This window comes from Lissotriton helveticus, chromosome 3_1, assembly GCF_964261635.1.
Source record: "Lissotriton helveticus chromosome 3_1, aLisHel1.1, whole genome shotgun sequence".
Classification (NCBI taxonomy): Eukaryota; Metazoa; Chordata; class Amphibia; order Caudata; family Salamandridae; genus Lissotriton; species Lissotriton helveticus.
The window spans coordinates 1,852,340,632-1,852,354,181 of NC_136061.1; the positions used below are offsets into that span (position 1 = coordinate 1,852,340,632).

Sequence of the window (13,550 nt, forward strand, 5' to 3'; positions counted from 1 at the left end):
CACAACGTATACATCTTTGCAGTTTGGAAATTATCACTGCAATGCTCAGGTTTTATGAGGTTCTGGCCCAGGTTTCAAGCAAGGACCAGGCCTGTCTTGAGATTTGAGGCAGATATATGAGGCAGTATGCACTTAAAACGCAAGGCAGAGCAAGCTTCTGACGCGAGGCAGCTTAGACTTGAGACGCAAAGCAGCTTGAACTTGAGATGCGAGGCAGAGTAGACTTGAGGAGCAAGGCAGCCCAGACTTGAGGCTCGAGGCAGCTTAGACATGAGGTTCAAGGCAGCCCAGGCTTGAGTCGCGAGACAGCGCAGACTTGAGATGCGAGGGAGCGTGGACTTGAAACGCGAGGCAGTGCAAGCTTCAGATGTGATGCAGCTTGGACTTGAGACGCGAAGCAGCTTGAACTTGAGATGCGAGGCAGAGTAGACTTGAGGAGCAAGGCAGCCCAGACTTGAGGCTCGAGGCAGCTTAGACATGAGGTTCAAGGCAGCCCAGACTTGAGTCGCGAGACAGCGCAGACTTGAGATGCGAGGGAGCGTGGACTTGAAACGCGAGGCAGTGCAAGCTTCTGACGCAAGGCAGCTTGGACTTGAGACGCAAAGCAGCTTGAACTTGAGATGCAAGGCAGAGTAGACTTGAGTAGCAAGGCAGCCCAGACATGAGGCTCGAGGCAGCTTAGACATGAGGTTCAAGGCAGCCCAGACTTGAGTCGCGAGACAGCACAGACTTGAGATGCGAGGGAGCGTGGACTTGAAACGCGAGGCAGTGCAAGCTTCAGATGTGATGCAGCTTGGACTTGAGACGCGAAGCAGCTTGAACTTGAGATGCGAGGCAGAGTAGACTTGAGGAGCAAGGCAGCCCTGACTTGAGGCTCGAGGCAGCTTAGACATGAGGTTCAAGGCAGCCCAGACTTGAGTCGCGAGACAGCGCAGACTTGAAATGCGAGGGAGCGTGGACTTGAAACGCGAGGCAGTGCAAGCTTCTGACGCGAGGCAGCTTGGATTTGAGACGCGAAACAGCTTGAACTTGAGATGCGAGGCAGAGTAGACTTGAGTAGCAAGGCAGCCCAGACTTGAGGCTCGAGGCAGCTTAGACATGAGGTTCAAGGCAGCCCAGACTTGAGTCGCGAGACAGCGCAGACTTGAGATGCGAGGGAGCGTGGACTTGAAACGCGAGGCAGTGCAAGCTTCTGACGCGAGGCTGCTTGGACTTGAGACGCAAAGCAGCTTGAACTTGAGATGCGAGGCAGAGTAGACTTGAGGAGGAAGGCAGCCCAGACTTGAGGCTCGAGGCAGCTTAGACATGAGGTTCAAGGCAGCCTAGACTTGAGTCGCGAGACAGCGCAGACTTGAGATGCGAGGGAGCGTGGACTTAAAACGCAAGGCAGAGCAAGCTTCTGACGCAAGGCAGCTTGGACTTGAGACACGAAGCAGCTTGAACTTGAGATGCGAGGCAGAGTAGACTTGAGGAGCAAGGCAGCCCAGACTTGAGGCTCGAGGCAGCTTAGACATGAGGATCAAGGCAGCCCAGACTTGAGTCGCGAGACAGCACAGACTTGAGATGCGAGGGAGCGTGGACTTGAAACGCGAGGCAGTGCAAGCTTCAGATGTGATGCAGCTTGGACTTGAGACGCGAAGCAGCTTGAACTTGAGATGCGAGGCAGAGTAGACTTGAGTAGCAAGGCAGCCCAGACTTGAGGCTCGAGGCAGCTTAGACATGAGGTTCAAGGCAGCCCAGACTTGAGTCGCGAGACAGCGCAGACTTGAGATGCGAGGGAGCGTGGACTTGAAACGCGAGGCAGTGCAAGCTTCTGACGCGAGGCAGCTTGGACTTGAGACGCAAAGCAGCTTGAACTTGAGATGCGAGGCAGAGTAGACTTGAGGAGCAAGGCAGCCCAGACTTGAGTCGCGAGACAGCGCAGACTTGAGATGCGAGGGAGCGTGGACTTAAAACGCTAGGCAGAGCAAGCTTCTGACGCGAGGCAGCTTGGACTTGAGACACGAAGCAGCTTGAACTTGAGATGCGAGGCAGAGTAGACTTGAGGAGCAAGGCAGCCCAGACTTGAGGCTCGAGGCAGCTTAGACATGAGGTTCAAGGCAGCCCAGACTTGAGTCGCGAGACAGCGCAGACTTGAGATGCGAGGGAGCGTGGACTTGAAACGCGAGGAAGTGCAAGCTTCTGACGCGCGGCAGCTTGGACTTGAGACGCAAAGCAGCTTGAACTTGAGATGCGAGGCAGAGTAGACTTGAGTAGCAAGGCAGCCCAGACTTGAGGCTCGAGGCAGCTTAGATATGAGGTTCAAGGCAGCCCAGACTTGAGTCGCGAGACAGCACAGACTTGAGATGCGAGGGAGCGTGGACTTGAAACGCGAGGCAGTGCAAGCTTCAGATGTGATGCAGCTTGGACTTCAGACGCGAAGCAGCTTGAACTTGCGATGCGAGGCAGAGTAGACTTGAGTAGCAAGGCAGCCCAGACTTGAGGCTCGAGGCAGCTTAGACATGAGGTTCAAGGCAGCCCAGACTTGAGTCGCGAGACAGCGCAGACTTGAGATGCGAGGGAGCGTGGACTTGAAACGCGAGGCAGTGCAAGCTTCAGATGTGATGCAGCTTGGGCTTGAGACACAAGCAGCTTGGACTTGAGGCGTGAGGCAGCTTGGACTTGAGGCGTGAGGCAGCTTGGACTTGAGGCGCAAGGCAGCCCAGACTTGATTTGCCTCAAGAGGCAAGACACATTGGCTGACAGTGGAGGATCGTAAAAAATGCAATTAGAAATATATATTGGGCCTACCAGTGGCGGCTCCTCTGTTATGGCAGGGTAGCATCTCCCCGCTGCTTTTAAGCAGTGCCAAGTAGAAACATAAAATGATAATAAATTAAAGTTATTACCATTATATGCTTCTTCCCTGCAGCTTTGCGGGCAGGCGTGTGGGCGGGGCTGCTCTGCCTTTGGAACAGGGAGGAGTGGTGTGCCCAATCCTAAGTGACTGTTTGGTCGGCCCGCTCGGCTGCCCTAACCAGTCATGTGCACTTTCCCCGTTCTCCATGCAGACTGCATTACAGCCTACATGGAGAACATGCCCACCCCTCCAGCCCCTAGTTGAGTGCCTTGTGACGGCGTTCAGACCCATTACAACGCAAAATTGCAGCGTTGTGATTGGCTTAGGGGAGGGAGCCTGACTGCCTGCTTCCTGTTCCTCCAGTCAGAGACAGCAGAGCAGGAGCAGAGATGTGGGACCCAGCCTCAAGGTAAGTCTATTATTATTATTTTCTTTATTCACCCCTTGAACCCGCACGCCCCCTCCACCTGCCCCCCGCCCCCCCCCCCCCCCCTCCCCACACACACAAACACACACACGCAAGCCATGCCTGCCTCCACTGGGGCCTAACCATAATCTGGAGGACTGACATTTTCAAACAGTGAGACTCATATGTATACGTGGTAATATTTTGTAAAGACCAGACAAAGTCCTGGTAGTAAGTTGGCAAGAACAACGAAAGGCAGCACTCTCTATGTGTTATCAGTAAATAGCAGACGTACATCAGCTGAATATGATCAAGAAGTATGCCCAAGCTCACACAAGGTATCGACTTGATGAGTTGGGATTTCTAATGTATCATCACATGTAGATTTATAGACAGCCCACCTTGCCTACAAGATTGACGAGGAATCATTCCGTGACAAAATTAAATAAGATTAAAGGATGCTTCTACACCTTGTTTGTGTTGCTAAGGGCAACAAGATAGAATGCCTTTCGTGACTTCACGGCACCAGCAAGGAAAGCTGCCCCTGCATTTCAAGCAGAGCGGGCTCCAGGTTTACTTGCCTGCCTCGCTCTGAGTGTTCTGAATGCACAAAGCGTTGCCTGGCGGCTAGAATTGAAAGCCACACTTGCGCTGCTATTTTCCCGGTGCACAGTCTTTGAATAAAGCCCGCAGTGGGCCGGCAGGATTGAGACAAACACGTCTGTTCTGCTTTGTACCCCTGGCGCCTATGCTCAATCAAGTGAAGCGGAGTCATTCTGTCATGCCGCCGCGCCCCCCCACTTTCTCAATTTTGCCCGTGGGTGTCTGCAGTTGAATATTTGTTCTTTTTTTCCAAAGCTGAAGGAGTGACACCCACTACTCGTACAACCTGGTGTTCAAGCTGCGGCGCGTCTTACCAGCAATGTCTGTGCTTTTTGATGCTGTCCCTGGACGACAACCTGTCCACAAAAAAATCAAAATGTAAGACAATGACTATTGCAAGTATTTTCAAACTGGAAAATGTGAGAAAGAACGTAGGTTATTTTCGTAGCACAGTAGCAGACAGCTAACCTGCCTACAATACCGGGTTATTCTAACCCGGGGCCGCACACACACTTCGCTAAACGAAGAAAGCTTCACATGGGTCAGGCGTCCAGGGAGGAAGCGCATGGTGTACGTCTTTCTTACTAAGTTGTGTGTGTGTGTGGGGGGGGGAGGGGGGGGAGGGGGGTAGTAGAGGGTAGGGGGGCCAGGGGACAGGGGAAAAAGGCTAAAGCCGCCTCCGCCTGTCTGATGTCCATTCTCATGAGCACCTCTGAATTAGTGATACAACACTTATTACATAGGCACACAAGCAAGTCAGTTCGGTAAACTGACATAAAATCGAGTTTTTTTCCGACCTACAGTAATATCGAGTTTTTAATATCGAGTTACAAAAATATCAAAAGGAAGAATATCGTGGACCAGAATATCAACAGAAAGGTATGAAATATCTAGTTGTTTAATAATATCGAAGACAGTAATATCGTTTGTAAAAATATTGTTGTTAATAATATCGATGTTTATATTACTGTTATTTATTTTTGTATTCTATATTTTTGTTTAAGTATTGTATTTATTTTTTTATCTATGTATTACATTTGTAGAAGTTATCAATTATTTTTAAAGTAAATTTTGTGTTTTAGTTCCGTAGCCGGTTGTGGATTTCTAGGGGAATAGGGTGGGAAGTAATGTAATTTTAATTAACTAATATATTTTATTTATTAATATTTATATATTTTATATGGTTAATTGTGTTAATTAATTAATAATTAATTAGCTATTAATTGGTAGTTAATTATTAATAATAGATTGGTAAATATAGTAATTGTTTTTAAGGGGAATAGAGTGATAAGTAATTTAATTATAATAAAGTAATTATTAATTTTATTTATTGGTTTTGATAATTAATTTATTGCTAATTGATTATTAATTGGGAATGGATTTTTATTAATTGGTTAATTGATAATTGATAATTATATTAATTGTGTTATTTTTTTAGGAAGGTGGTTGTGGGTTTATAGGGGAATAGGGTGGGAAGAAATGTAATTTTGATGAAGTAAATATTAATTTTTATTCATTGGTGTTGATAATTAATGTATTGTTAATTAATTATTAATTGATTAATTTATAACTATATTATTTGTGTTATTTTTTTAGGAGCGGATTGTGGGTTTATAGAGGGAATAGGGTAGGAAGTAATTTAATTTTAATAAAGTAATTAATATTTTTTATTTGTTGGTATTGATAATTAAATTATTGTTAATAAATTATTAATTGGTAATACATTTTTATTAATTGATTAATTGATAATCAAAATAATTGTGTTTTTTAGGAGCACGTTGTGGGTTTATAGGGGAATAGAGTGGGAAGCAATTTAATTATAATGAAGTAATTATTAATTTAAATTTATTATTTCTAAAGAATGTATTATTAATTAATTATTAATTTAAAATATACATATATAATTATTTAATTGACAAGTATGTGAATTGTAACCTTCTGCTATCCAACACTTTTACTACTGTTGCACATTCTGGAGTAGGAATAGTAATTTTATCCCCTCCGCTATCCAATATTTTCTCTACTGTTTTAGGTAATTAGTGTATAATGTATTTTTAAAAGATTAAAACTGTTTTATTTTTTTAATTTGTTATATATATGTTTTATATTTTTGTTTATATTATTGGTGTATGTGTATACATATATATATGTATTTGTAACTTTCAATATGTTTTTTAACAATTTACAAGTCATTAAAATAATTATTTATAAGTGTTATTAAGCAAGAATATATTTGATAGTTTATACATATATATGTTAAAATTATTTTTACATTCTATGTATTAGTTATAATTTTAAACATTTAAAATTAATTTTAATTGTTTATTTAATTATATGTATTATTTACTTTATTTTACATTATTTTTTAAACATTGAAAAACAATATTTTTAACAACAATATTTTTGTTACGGATTTTTTTCCCCTATATTTTTGTACTTACCTTTCTGTAGATAGGACTTAGATATTCTGAACATCGATATTTCGGGTCCGATATTTTTGTCGTTGATACTGGCACTGTACGGAAATCAAGGAATTCCTGCTGCAGTCCGATATTCTTAAAATAAATTTGGCCCAACGCGAATATACCCTCTCGACTTATTCGAGATTCATTTAAACGCGCGAGATACTTCAACAGGGAAAGTATGTTCCAAGAGCGTAACCCTGTGACTCATGATCGATTGGTCTGTATCACTAAACATTCCACCATCAATCACAAACTGAGACAAGAGGTTAATTCCCTTTTGTATCTTCTCAATATTGGAGATCAGGAAAAGACAATACCTAAACCCCTATTTGTGTTCCGCAGGAATAAAAACTTACGGAACCACCTAGAACGTGGTGCCCTGCCGTTACCTGGAAGCATGACACAGACTGGAGTCTTAGGTCTCCCACCAGTTGAGGGCCACCACCGCTGCGGAACATGCCAAGCATGCCCACAGGCCATGGTGGGAAGTACTTTGGCGTTTGACAACCGTACCATCATTTTGAGCTCAATGAGCAACTGCTGCACGTCCAATGTTGTGTACGTCATCCTATGCCCCTGTAGGCTGCCCTATGTGGGCGAGACAGGGCGTGAATGCCGGCATCGGATTGGCGAACACAAATCTAGTATCAGAAACTTGAAAAGTGGGGCTCCACTTGTTCAACATTGGATTAATGCCAAACATACTGAATCGGACCTTAAATGGTCTATTCTTCAGAAGATACGCACAATAGCAGGGAAGGACAGTACTGCCCTTAGAAAGAAAAGGGGAAGTCTTTTGGATCTTTCTTCTCAATTCAATGCACAAGGGCTTAAATGAGCATTGTCCATGGGAAAATGCGATCCTGTGAAGGTTTCTTCCACATAGACGGCCCGTCTATACTTTGCTATTGTTTTCATTTTCCATCCCATGATCTCCTGTGCTCGTTTGCATGGTGGAGGTAAGACCGTCCTTATTGTTCATCCTCCCGATCACAGCAGATGGCACCTTGGTCCCGTGTTTGTAATCGTTGAGAGCGAATGTGGTCTGACTCTATCTATTTTGCTCCTCTGCGAACCGAAATGAGTCAGCCTACTTTGCAGTATATGCCTCTGCCCTGCATTTATCCCCCGTTGATGCCATTTGAATCGCTACGTCCATATCCTCTCCCCCTATGAGTCTGATATTGGGGTATTTTGTTTTACTTTTTTGCCTGTCGTATCTAGGACATCTCGTTGGTCCCTGGTTTGCATATATCTTTTCCCGTCTTGACGTTTCATCGCAGATTTTTTGTTTTGTTTATCTGTCTCGAGCTCCTCCCGCCCGGCCTCCCCATTGGATCAGATCCCCTCCCGCTTATCATTTAAACCTCGCGGGTTTTCCCGCCATTTACTTCGGGTCAGCCCCCGGCCTTTTCGCGGTGCACTCTCGAATACGGTGGTTGTATGTCCTATCGTCAGGCTTTTCAGGTACGTTTACTGTTATTTGCTGCCGGTCCCTGAGCTTAAACGAACTGGGTATCGTTAGTGCGGGCGTGTTTCATGTGGGATGCACCTTGTCTCCCTGCCCTTTGAAAAAGATGCTTCAGGACACCAGACAGGGGCTGGGGTTACCGTGATATTTGTTATTCGATTCAGTGAGATTATAGTGATTGTTGTAATCTGTTATCTTTCTAGCTCTGTACACTCTGGTTCGCCCCGTCAGGTCTTGGTCTAACGGCCTCATGGCATTTAAATCTATCACCTCATATGGAGATATTTTAAATAGCGTTGAGCTCCAGAAGGGGGCGTGTTTGGTTACCCTGAACGCGTCTCACCACCACTGACACTGCCCATTTATGTTCATGGATCGTGTCCTAACCAAACACTCACGCCCAGCCTTTAACCTAGTCTCCTTCCTTTATATGACCAGATCTCCATTCTCCATTTTTCTACAGGAGCGGAATGGAATGACTGTACTATGTTGCCGCCTTGAACTTCTTTTAACTAGCGGCAGCTCTACGACCCCTATCAGGTAACTCTGCCGCCGCCTTGTCTTTACTCCCCAAGGCTTGCTTAGGATTCTCAGCAGGTTTTGTTTTTCTTTTTTTTTTTTACTTGGTGATTTGAATTTGTATCACCTTGTTGTTGATACCATCCCATTAATAAATGTCCACTCTTGTTCCAGGTCTCCCTAGTATACCGCGGCATGATTCAAATCCATCTTCATTTTTTCTTGTTTTTTCTTGATTATTCCTGCAGACTCCAGATTCTCTAACGTGAACCTGTGATTTTCTTGAGCGGATATCCCCCTCTGCTATCGTGGTCTGGGTGCTCCTCGTACATTCTACCATCATCTTTTAAGCCTGTGGCCGTTCTTGGACGTAACTTTATCTTAATCTCTTCTTTGGGTGTACGTCGGACCCTGACTGGCATGGCTGGTGGCCTGTCAACATGTTTCCACCTTCCTCTCCATCTCTAGTTGCCAAGAATCTGGGGGTCAAGATGGATAAGGGCCTGACGATGAGAGCCCAGATTTTGGGGGTGACGGGCACCTGTTTCGGTCTCCTTAAGGTACTGAGGAAGTTTCTACCCCTTTTGTCGGAAGAACATCGCAAACTGACTGTGCAGGCTCTGATCGGGTCCAGGCTGGACTATGCCAATGTCCTTTACCTGGGCCTGCCGGAGTATCTGCTACAGCGCCTCCAGGTGACGCAGAACGCTGCGGCAAGAGCCATTTATGGCTTAAATAGGCGAGCCAGTGTGTCGGGTCTCCTGCAGGCCTTACATTGGCTCCCTATCCGCAAGCGCATCATCTTTAAGACGCTGACTCTGGCCTATAAGGCCCTTCATTCCGGGGGCGCAAAGTACCTTCAAAGGAGGCTGTCCTTTTACCATCCGGCCCGTGCTCTCAGATCGGAGTCACAGCTTCTGGCTGTGGTGCCACGCGTGGAAAGAGCTCGTATTGGAGGTCGTTCCTTTGGACTGCGGGCACCACAGCTGTGGAACTCCCTGCCGCTGACACTCCGGGGCGCTACCAGCCTACTTGCTTTTAGGAAGGGCTTAAAGACCTGGCTGTTTACTCTATAGGTCTTTGTTTTTTTTGTTTTTTTTTCTCCTATGTATCTTTGTTTTTCCTTCTCTGTTTTATTGCCGTGTTGTGTTATTTTGCTGTAGGTCCCGCAGCTAAAGCGCCGGGATACTCTTTTTGAGCCGCCGCGCGCTATACAAAAAGAAATATAACATAACATAACATAACATTAATCTTGGTAAGTGGATTGACGCTAGTGAGCCTGAATTTTACAACTTTGGCATGTCTCAGGTATACTCGGGATATTTAACTGTGACGTCTGAACCTGGGCCTTGTTTTCTGTCTTGTTATTGTCCTTAGAATCTTCTTGATACCATTTCACGGGCATTCGCTGCTGTCTAACTTTGTTAACCATCGAAAAGAATTGGGATATACGACGTTTAGTTCCGGTTTGGAAACCGCGATACTAACTTCCTTTGTTTGCAAGTGAGTATCAGTCTCGCTCATTATTTGAGCGCCTCTAAAGTTGTCCGCCTGGGGAGATGGAAACTAGTTTGATGGATGCAACAAAATATCCAGGGTGGCCGCTGTGTCCTACCAGTCTGTTAGCTATTGAAATCAGTTTCCTGCCTAGCGATCCAGCAGAAGGGTTGGCACTTGAGTCCTTAAGGTGCGAAATAAGTGGTGATGGTCTGGGGGACCACTGTTTCATTCTCCTTCCACCTTCTATGGGAAGAGTAGTGAATATGTATGTGTATGTATCTTGTTTTTCTTTTGTTGTCCATTGGGATCCCTGTTTGGTTGATATTTGTCTATTATAGTTATCTTTTGAAACCTTCTATGCAGGTTTTTGAGCTCAATGTTTTTCACCAGAACTGTGACAAAGCCATTAAGTAACTTGTATCAATTATCGAAAAATGTGTTAAAACTGTCATTATTAAGATCATGTATGTAAAATTGAAACTGTTTTTAAGTATTGCAGATTGTATGCTGTGTCCCCATCCCCCCTTCCCTACTCTGACTGCCCTGATGAAGGTGTGGCCCTAGACCTGGCATTGCACTGAAACGCGCATTGGCGTTTTGTAGTTTGTCCTGTTATTCTGCCATCTTGTCTCCAATCCTGTGTCGGGGAGATTTTCCAGGACAGAGTATTTGTGCTACATCTGACCCTTGAAGTATGATGAGTTTGGAACAAGTGAAGAATGCATGGGTATGACTGAGAGTATGAAATTTGCTAGGTTGCAGAATGAGTGTGTTAGCTGTTTAGTTTGATTGAAGAAATGTAGGCTTGTGTGGGGTGTCTATCAAACTATTCTTTGCGTAATATCACTTGTTTGTCTTTACCTTCCTGAAATGAAATGATATATCTAAATTGAAGAAAATAAATAAAAAAAAATTCTAACACGTTGTGACTGTGACTATGTGGTCTGATTTCTGGTCTCAGTGAGCTCATCCCTGCATTTTGTAAATATAGGACTCTAGTCGAGCCGCCAGATTAATTACAGGGGACAGACTATTTTTGTGTTTTGAAGATACTGGCATTTGCCACATAACCCATCATCTGCCACATAATCTGTTGATTTTAAACCCCCCCCCAAAAAAAATATTTCTAGGTCAAACGGCTCAAAAGTTACTAAAAACTCAGCGACATGTGATACAGGGAAGTGGAAGGCTTATACAAAGGTTGACTGGTCAACTTTCTTTTGCTTATTGCTATATTTGGGTGTTAAATTGGTACTCATGAGATGAAACTAATGCCCAGACAGTGTTAAAAAGTTAAGAAATGACAAAATAATGAAGTAATAATATCACAAAATGTGCTGCATTGCACCACATAATGTGCCTTTTTATGCCGCACAATTTGGTTCTCCACTGCTGCACAATCCTAGTAGCCCTGACAAAATCAAAGCTGTGCGGAGTGACTGGGGCTTCTCAATCAAAATTACAAAAGAGTGATGGGTGGAATGTTTTGGCTGTCATTTTGATAATAAAACCCCTATTTCACAGACAACTGAGAAATATTTCCATATATCACGACCTCCTGTGAAATTAGGGGTTTTCTACTACTTCATTTTTGTAACAAGATTCCCCAAAATTGTATTGTATATGTAATACATGACAGGGATGTAAGAAAGTGAGTTATTAATTGAGGAGGATGCAGAGCCAGCCTGGATACCAAAATCTGACTGGGAGAATGTTCAAACATCCCAGCTCCTTTCATCCTTGCTCTGACATCTCTCTCTCTTTCCTCTATCTCTCTCTTAGGAAGCCCCCTCCTGCCACCCCCAGTGCCTGCGGCAAGAACACAAAATGCCAATACTGATGACTTTTTTACAAACCAAATGTTTAGCTCTGTGGTCGCCCAAATTAATTACTTCGATCACTGTTTTATTGAACATCAAATCACAATCATTTTGCAAACATTAATCAAAAATCACAAATACTGACCCCCACATATAAACATACATTTGCATTACATACATAAACTGACAACATTTCAAATAATACCAACCCATAATAAATATTGATACATCAATATCAAAATTCTCAAATTATATAAAAACTCAACAAAAAGCAAAAACATCAATACAAACAACACACAACACTTTCAGTTCTGGAAGATAAGTCTCAAAAGGAGCTGTAATGTCTTTTTGTATTCCAAAGGCTCCTGCCTACTGGGCCATAACCATACGGCGCACAAAGGTCTCTTTTCACCCAAATGACGATGACCAGGTGTCGAGCTATGAAAATATTGTTTTGACTTATTCAAAATTCTCTCTCTCCAAAGCACTCCTTGGTATGGTACCCCCTGTGCCTGGTGCATTTACCTTGGGAAGCTGAAGAAAGTAGTGACAGAGGCACTATTAGAGAGAGCGCCAATCCCTAAAAGCCCACCCCCCAAAGTCTCAAGCCCACTGGGGAAATTCCAGGTAGAAAAAATTATCAGTCAAGGCCTGGAAGGATGTGAGTCCTTCGCAAGCAATACGTCCACAATCTTAGGTTTACTGGGAGCAAAGTACCCCTTTGTAGCATTTGACTCTCTCATGGTAGTGAGGCAGAACAGTCCGAAGCCTACACAGATAAGGGAGTGTGGGCTAGTATCCCTGTCACCAGGCACATAACAAAAAAACACTTAATCAATCATTGTTTAGTCAGTGAATTTACATATTAAAAGGAAAAGTACTTTTTTTAAGTACGCCCTACTTAATACTACACATTCATTTACAAGTATATACATGGCAGCAGGTGGAAGCATCTACAGTAACACTCTCTTAACCCCTCCCATGCTCATGACGAGCTCAGCTCGTCATGACCGTTAGAACGCTCACACGCGGGGCTAATTCCCCTGCTGTGCTGAGTGTTCTACACAAAGGGTTGTGGCCGTGACGAGCTCAGCTCGTCATGAGCACATGAGCACCATGGCTCATGATGAGCTGAGCTCGTCATGTGCACCGGGGCGCTGTGTGCGCCCCCCCGCCCCCTAACACTGCGGGGGAATCAGCCCCGCAGTGAAGGGGTTAACCGTATGCACCCCTAGTGAGCCCTTAACACAAAACTACAATACTCCCCACATATCCCAGACACAACATAAGGGGTGTAGTTATCAAAAGGCAGGCCTTCTGGCTTTGTCGGGATGCCACTACATTAATAAAAAGCATGAGTTTATCACCATAAGCAAGTGTAAAATAATTAAAATCACTAAGGATGGTACCATCTTACAATGATGCACTCAGTAAGACTTGTAAGGACTTACTGTTAACTTTGTGATTGTCAATAAAGCATTTCAGTGACCTACATTATTACATGTATTGACTCACTGGTACATTTAACATTGTTAAGAAAGCATTTCCATGACCTCCAAAGTACATAATAATCCATGTTTAATGTTGTCGTCCTCAATAAAGCTTATCAATTTTCATTAAAGTGTATACACGAGTGTTTCTTATCCACTTATACATGATGCAAATCAGTCTTAAGACCCATCATCAGGGGTCCTCACAACTTGGAGCCTTTGAGCTGGAAGCCCCAGCTCAAAGAGTGCTTGAAACTGTGAAGTTCTTAAAAAGGTGCCTTTGCTTTCCTTGGGGGCATGTGGTGCCCCTGTCCTACGTTGCACCACACACTCTATATTTAAATGAGGCAGCCAAGTGCCTTCTAGCGATCTTTTTTTTATCTGCATCCTGATGCTGCCACTAAAATGCTTTGCTTTGTTTCATTTTTAAAAAGTGT

The 13,550-nt window shown here is 44.0% G+C and overlaps 1 protein-coding gene across 4 annotated transcripts in view; it reads right to left on the reverse strand.

Moving 5' to 3' along the window:
* Positions 1–13,550, reverse strand: part of TSPAN4 (tetraspanin 4) — a 2,988,612-nt gene that overhangs the window by 1,805,649 nt on the left and 1,169,413 nt on the right. Inside the window, exon 1 of one of the 4 annotated variants that reach the window (XM_078682792.1) lies at positions 4,163–4,204. The exons of the other annotated variants lie outside the window; for them this stretch is intronic. The gene's annotated coding sequence lies outside the window, so the exon portion shown is untranslated. Of the gene's footprint in view, positions 1–4,162; positions 4,205–13,550 lie in introns of those variants that run through there. 4 annotated transcript variants of the gene reach the window in all.